Genomic DNA, 7,939 nt, shown 5'->3' with positions numbered 1-7,939 from the left:
AGGATCTTTTGGTGAGAAGTGGTTTCTTGGAATTGTTGGTCTACTTTTCATTCAAGGTTGCTCAGGTTTTGTTTAAATTGTTGAGAAATGTGTTTGATGTTGTCTATGATAAGAAGGGTGTCAAGCGATGGACCACCTTGAGGGTTTGAGGTGCTTGGGAAGGTGGTTGGGGGTTGGTTTGAGAATTGATTTTGTGGATGGGGCTTATTAAAGTTGTTTCTAACATTTGGATATAAATAGGGAGCTCGTTGGTTCGCTTGATTGTTGACATTGGTTGGTCCACCATAGTCATTGAACCTCATATTAAGATTGGTGTCAGGGCCTCTCCAATTATCCCTTTGATCTCTTTGATTGTTGAGATAGTCGATAGCCACCACATGCTTTGGGTCCTTACCACCACAATAGGAGGTTTCATGGTTGACCGATTATCCCTTGGTCTCAATATCTTCCAATCTCACATGAGAATGAGTTTACTTGCCCAGATGATGAACAAGAAGCTTGCTCTTTCCCTAACTTCTCGTCAAGAAGTTGCTCCATGAAATTTTTGAGGGACTCTTGGTCAAGTTTGAATTTCCCATTAGCATTTCCTTGGCTTCTTCTCTTACCACCCCATGAATAGTTGCGAACCACATCCTTAATTGTATCTTTGAGTTGAGCTTGGGGAACTTTTCTCAATTGGCCTTCTCCTCTCGCATCAAGATTGGCTCTACTAATGGGGTCAAGAGCATCATAGAAGAATCTAATAAGTAGAGGCTCACTATACTCATGATGGAGGCAAGCTCTAACATACTCATTGAATCATTCTCCAGCTTCACCTAGAGACTCATCTAATTCTTGTTGGAAGTTGGAGATCTTCTTTCTCATTTTCGCGGTCTTCTCCTTCGATATAAACTTCTTTAGGAAGGCATTGGCCACCTCATTCCAAGTGGTCAAGGATTTTGGCTTGACATTCTTGAGCCACCTATAAGCTTTCCCCCCAAAGATTGTCGGAAGAGATGCATTACGAATGTAATCTTGAGTGACTTGGTTCGTTTGGACCATGGCGCACAACTCAAGGAACCTATCAAGATGCTCAATGGGATTCTCATGTGCGGCTCCGAAAAATTGCTCCCAAGCACCATTTGTGTATATTGTGGATGAATAGTGAAGTTTGTAGTGGTGGTGGGGAGCGAAATTCCACTGGTGAGCTTATAGTCCTCCAGAATACCAAAGCTTGAAATAGAGGGTTGTATCCCTCGACCATGGTTTAACTTGTCTCACTAGAGGAGTTCGAAAATATTTCCTCCTCGGTTTGATGTTCAAACAACCTCCGAACATGCTTCAAAGTACGATCGATTTTCGGGTTAAGAAGAGTGGTAGGGATACCTTGGGATCTCCTTATTATTCAACAAAGCTAAGAACACGGTTAGTGATGACAACACAATATAAAAAATAAAAATAAAAAGCAATTGATGGGCAATAAACTAAGTTTAAACAACACGTTGCTTCCTCGGCAACAACGCCAAAACTTGATCAGGCCCCTAGGTGACGTTATTTCCTATGGTTCCAAGTTAAGAATACAATCATCCTAGTCTATCTAACAAGATATTGAACTAATGATAACGCTAAACTGACAACCAGAAAAAACACACAGGTAAAATCAATCAATAAAAGTACCTAGAATTAAGTATCCCCACTAGCACGAATAATACATGAATAATTATATTCTCATCCCAATAAACATAATCAATGATCCAAAAGGAGTAATGCACCCTATAAATACCAAAGATCTTTCCTGAGTACCTATGGCTACTCTATACAAGCTATCATACCTATTTCCATGGAATCATGCAAGAAAGAGACATTAAACATGACAACACAAACAAATTCGTAGTAATCCTATCTACTTATTCCTATAGAGATATTCATACTCTTGATTGAACAAACAAATCCATCTAGATTATTAAATTCCCATTGAAAACCAGTCATCAGGAATCAATTAGAAATCACCTATCCCTAGTATGATAATGAAAATAAGCACAATTAAATCAAGCAAGGACTGTTAGTCGAGTACAAACACTTAAGCAACTACAAGAGGGGGGGGAGGGATTGTAGTTGGGGAGATTTTCTAACATTTTGCGGAAATAAAAGAATGTTTATCTAAGAAAGAGATAAATGCATAAACTAGAAAGAAATAAGAAAACGGAAATTTTTACAAGGAAAACTTCCTAGGCCCAATAGGAAGAAAGACCTTGACCACTAAGGATTTTGACTCAATTCTCTTTAATAACTTTAGGCCAAAAGACTCTCTTTTGTACAACTTAAACTCGGACCAACTATGTTCCTCTAGAAATTGGTTCCCTGTCAACTTGTTCCCCCTGAACAATTGACTTTCTCTCTTGACTTCACTCGAAGTCTTTTCTCTTTCTCTCTTTTCTTCCTCTTTCTCTTTTTTTCTCGAAATGATTACAGATTTAGATTCTCTCAACCCAATCTCTATACACTGAGTAATAATGAAAGAAGAGTAAAACTGAATATACTTTCACAAAAATATTACACTTAAAATTCTGAAAGCATATACATTCTAAGATTGTTACACAAAACTATTTGTAGAAGACAATCTTTCCCATGATCTTCTCCACGAACATAGTGGAGCTGATTTTCAGCCTTACTCGTTCCACGATCTAGCCGTTGCAATCTGTTGGAAGTTATGTGGTTGATTTCCACAACTTCCGCCATTATCACACGCGTATCCATTATCCCACGCCTCATAAGTAGGTGGGTTGTTGTGGTTCCTAAAATCTAGGAACTACTTCACCTCTCCTATTTAGACGATGTTAGTTGGTGCCTTTGAAGGCTACTTATCACGTACCATTTTGAAATAGCTGTGCACAAACTAACTTCAAAGAATATTATGGAATCACATAATTTCACAATATATACGTCCATAACATAAATTGTTTGTAACAAACACAAATAAGATATATAACTTTATTTTTGATTAACCTCTCAATCAATTCTCCATAAGTTATTAAACATAATATTTGTGATATCTAAAAGATAATAATACCTAAAAGAAAATAACAAATCTAGATTAGAAAATAAACAGAACAAAAACGACTAAAGATAATAACATAAAATTAAACTAATAACACACGAACAAAACGAAACTAATTTAACCAAAGTTAATTATTTGTCATTATCAAAATAGTGAAACAACAATATTCCCCCTTTTTGATGATGGCAAATAATTGGAATTTTTTTTTAAGTTTTTCTGTTTTAAGAAAAGAAAAGACAAAATAAAAAATAACACATACAAAAAAATATAACACACAACCTAAACCTAAGTAGACTCAACTAAGAAAGGGAACAGGATCAGGCTCTACTGGGACCAGGGATGAGAAAAACATGCATAGGAACTAAGATAAAAAATTTTTATACCAACAATATCTCTTCCCCCTTTTGTCATTATCAAAACTAAGTGATGAACCTACAACACTAGAGAGTCAACAGTCTAAGCATCAAGCAAGTAGCTCAAACACGTATCTTATAATATTAGCCATCCAAGCACAAATTAAAAAATTAAGCAAATAGAAAGCAGAAATATGGACAACACAGTATAATCAATATGCAGAGCACAAGAGTAAAGCAGAAAATAGAAGAGATTAAAGTGCTTCATGTGTCACAAAAGGACACATCACTAGTGGAAAAATAAGGAAGGGCTGCACTAAAAAAGGCCCTTAGGACTGCGTATTTTAGGTGCAGCCCTTTCCATAGCATCCCTTCACTTTTTAAGTAGAGCTGCGCTTTTCAAATGCAGTCCTTCACAACGAAGGGCTGCGTTTTTAACAACAAACAGCAGCCCTTTTGAGCATGAAGGGCTGCGTTTCTAGTAAAAAATGCATCCCTTTTGAACCAAAAAAAATAATTTTTTTTTATCAAACAGCATTGTTGATGACCCTCAAACCACTTTCATTCGAATAGATGAAACAAGACTAATATATTCCACAATAAACCAAAAACACTATACTTACCCTTCTGAAATTACATAAATTCAGCAAAACAAAGATGAAAAAAAATGAAAAAAAATGAATGAAAATGAACAAAAATGAAAAAACAACGAACGAAAAAACAAAAGAGAAAAATTATAGATCTGAAATTACATAAATTCATCAAAACAAAAATCAAGAAATTCTAGATCTGAAAAACGAAAAATCTATAACTTGTGGTTGTCGTTGCCGGAGTTCGACGACGAAAAAAATGGTCGGAGTTCGACCCCGAGAAGGACGAACGGAGAAAGGCCGTCTTCGTCTACTGACGGTTCGAGCGACCAATAAAGACCAACTAACGACGAAAAAGCCGACGAACAATGAGGAGGACAGTGAGAAAACGCAATTTCATATCTGAAAATATTGCTAAATATCGGAGAGAAGGTGGAGTCATGACGACATCGGCACACTTCACCCTACGTTCAGATCTATGAGCGAAGCTTCCTCGACGATAAATTTCTTCTGGAGTACATTGTAGGGTTGGATTCTTCTGGGTCACAGTTTGGTGGTGAAGTAATGCATCTCTGAAGAGGTTTATATTAGGTGCCTCTTACCATGGGGCTTCTAGTTGTTTTAGCATTACCTTTTGTAACATCCCGTCCAAAACCAAGAAGACATAGCCTTAAGATAAGCAAAAGGTTATAGATAATGGCAGTGGAAATTCAAAGAGACGGAGATGCCACTCTAAGGAGTAGAACAAAAACTAAAATAGAATAACCATCATAGGAAAAGTCAACTCCAGTACATATAATCAAAAGGGAAAATGAGGTCCCATACCCTCATTCCTCAACAAGTCTCAAAGAGTCATAACACCACCAAGAAATCCTCAAAAAACATAGAGTAAACAAAACTAAGACAACTGAAAACCATAGTTCCAATACATAAGTCAAAACTAGAATTAGCTACTTAAACCAACTATGTATCTAATCCTAAGTCCAGATATGAAATACTCATCCACTATGACAAGATCCCTTTCCTTGCTCACACGGGGAGCACACACCCTCGAACCAGACTAGAACCACTCTCAACAGCGTCACCATCTGCACAAAGATACAACAATTTCCACAATCAGTGGGGAGTAACTAGCAGTTCTCCCAGCTCAAATAGAAACAGATAAGAGCTTAAATAATTAGAAACAACATCAGAAAACATAATACCAAATACCAACTCGCTATAAGATACCAACGACAACCATGTAACAAATGCGGTCAACGTTGCAAACAAATGCAACAAATGCGGTCCACAAGCTCAAACATAACAGACCATACCACCCGTGAGTAGACTCATTGGACCATGCCGCCCAATTGCATATTCGAGGAACCATACCGCCCTTTTCGAATAGCTATAATCTACGGATCATACCACCCGTAGTAACCGATGGACCATACCGCCCACGGTTTAGTAATCAAATCCTAGGACCATCGCGCCTTAGGTTATCGAGCATAAATTTCTAGGACCATACCACCCTTAGAATAATCAAACGCAAACTCCTTGAACCATACCGTTCATAGGATTTCCTAATGAAGACCTCTAGAACCATACCGTTCCTAGAGTTACTCTATCAACAACGTGCAATCATACAAGACAAGCACACATCAATCAAATCCAACCATCAATAAGAACAAGTCATGAGCGTAACTCAACCAATCATACCCAACAAGGTTCCCACATGAGTTTGCTTAGCCAACACAAACAACCGGCACGTTTCAAGCTCAAAACCAAGGGTTACCCATCACATGAGAACACATAACCTTAACGTAATACTTAAACCACCCAAATACTACTCAAACTTCCTTAGCATACTTACCTAAGACCAACCAAGCCAAGACACACAAGCTGTAAACCCAAAACAAGAAATAAAGACACCACATCACGACCCAGGGCAGACCACCCGTCGCGAGGTGCGACGAGGCTCGCGGGTCGCGACTGGCAGCCGTCGCGAGTCGCGAGCAGCCTTCTGCCGTGGCTTGCGAGCTTCGTTCGCCTGCCCACGAAACTCCTCCGAGGCTTGCTCCAGCCATCCTCGCCTACTCCAACCTCCCTTACACCCCACACTTACCCCAAACCACCTCGTAACGACCATGACTCACCAACAACAACCCAACAATAACAACAACTCCATCAACAACAAAATGACAACAAACAACAACCACCCCACCCACAACAACGACAATAACACAACAACAACTCCAACCAACAACAACGACGATAATAACAACAACTCCAACCCAACAAAAAAATAACAATCGACAATAACAACAACAACACTCTTCAACACCAACAACAACAATCTCCAATACCAACAATGACAATAACAACCACAAAACAACATCAATGACAACAACAACGACAATAACAAATCCATCAACACAATAACAACAATAACAACATGGAACTTTAACCATACAATCTTCTAAGTTCTTCCTAACAGGATACTACGTTCTCTAACGCATTTCTAACAACCTAAGTTCAATATCTATACTCTACCAAATTAGAATAAGGCTAGTTACCTTTTCCTTGAATGTCGAAAACTCTTATTTTGCACTGCTCTGTTCCGACTATGATTCGCTGTGATCAAAAGCTCGGAATCCAAATCTCTCCAGTCAAAGTAAAGAACAAGATGTCATAAACTTTCTGTCCAAATTTGAAGACTATCCAACGGTTAGATCTCCGGCTACGGTTATTTTTGTAAAGGTGCGACAGGGAACAAAACCGGATGACTCGTCTGATTGCAACGAAACCTGCAGTCGCGTCTTCCCCTTTCTTCAAAAACAAATTATACCACGAGCAAGAGCTTCCCGAGTAGATAGATTTTGACTACTCATACGCTCAATTCGGATAAGAAACGAAGGAGATATGATGCAAAGAAAATGGGTGTGCAGAAATGGACGAAAACCGAGAAGAGAAAAGAACTCTTTCTCTTCCTCTCTAATGGTTGGACGCGAATGGGGTGTGAAATGGAGTCACAAAGACCAAGGGTTGCTGATTTTATTTTCAGAAAAATGAAGGTGAAAGGGTGATGATTAAAAGGCATTAAGAAAGGTAGACGAAGAGATAACCTTTGGTTATCGCAACGTTACAAGAGGAACTTAAAAAGCTGTCCAAACTCTTCGTATAACAAGGCTAAAAATCAGAATTTTCGGACCTCCCTAAACAAATAACAAAATGTACGAAGGCTATTACTAGTACAATGTACATTTTCCGGCATCACGTAAAACGTTCAAAATTAATATGTATAAGTATATGTTTTCCAAACTAAAAATTATTATTACCAACGTAATAAAAATATACACGTAATATACTATCACATTATACACTCGGCACACACAAAAGTTCTACATTGTCCGTTTTATAAGAACAATGCAGACAACCATATAATACAACTAATACAATGCCACATAAATAAGACATACATTATAACCTCTGCACAAAGTCAATTAAAATAATGTAGGTGTAAATATATATATACATACTTTCCGAAAATAATTTGATAGAAATATAATTTATAACATCAGATAATAATAATTAACACGTGAAAATTTCAGAGAAATTTCGGGGTGTTACACCTTTACTTTGTTACTTCTCAGTTTGTATGTAATCAGATAGGAAGCTCTTTTTATTGCTACAAGAGGGAGGGTCATAGAGAAGAGGGAGGGTGAGAGAGAAGCGTGAGAGAGAGAGAGAGAGGCGTGAGAGAGAGGAGAGAGTTTAAATTGTGAGAATCCCATAGCCCAATAATTCTTTTAAATTAAACTTACTTAAAAAAAAGCCCATGAAGGGCTGCGTTTTTTAAAAAACGCAGCCCTTCTAACTTTAAGAAGGGTTGCGTTTTTTAGACAAGTAAGCGCAACCCTTTACCTGAAGGGCTGCGCTTTTATTTAAAAACGCAGCCCTACTGTAAAGAAGGGCAG

General features: G+C 38.0%; 1 non-coding gene across 1 annotated transcript; it reads left to right on the top strand.

Annotated features, from left to right (window-relative positions):
- Positions 1 to 759: 759 nt before the first annotated feature.
- On the top strand, positions 760 to 867 carry LOC125497196 (small nucleolar RNA R71). The gene has a single exon (XR_007273830.1). It is a non-coding gene; the product is annotated as a small nucleolar RNA R71 (small nucleolar RNA).
- The last annotated feature ends 7,072 nt before the right edge of the window (positions 868 to 7,939 follow it).

The sequence above is a fragment of the Beta vulgaris genome, chromosome 4, assembly GCF_026745355.1.
Source record: "Beta vulgaris subsp. vulgaris cultivar EL10 chromosome 4, EL10.2, whole genome shotgun sequence".
NCBI lineage: Eukaryota > Viridiplantae > Streptophyta > Magnoliopsida > Caryophyllales > Amaranthaceae > Beta > Beta vulgaris.
Note: the sequence above shows the minus strand (reverse complement) of the source record. Positions and strands in the feature narration are given on the sequence as shown.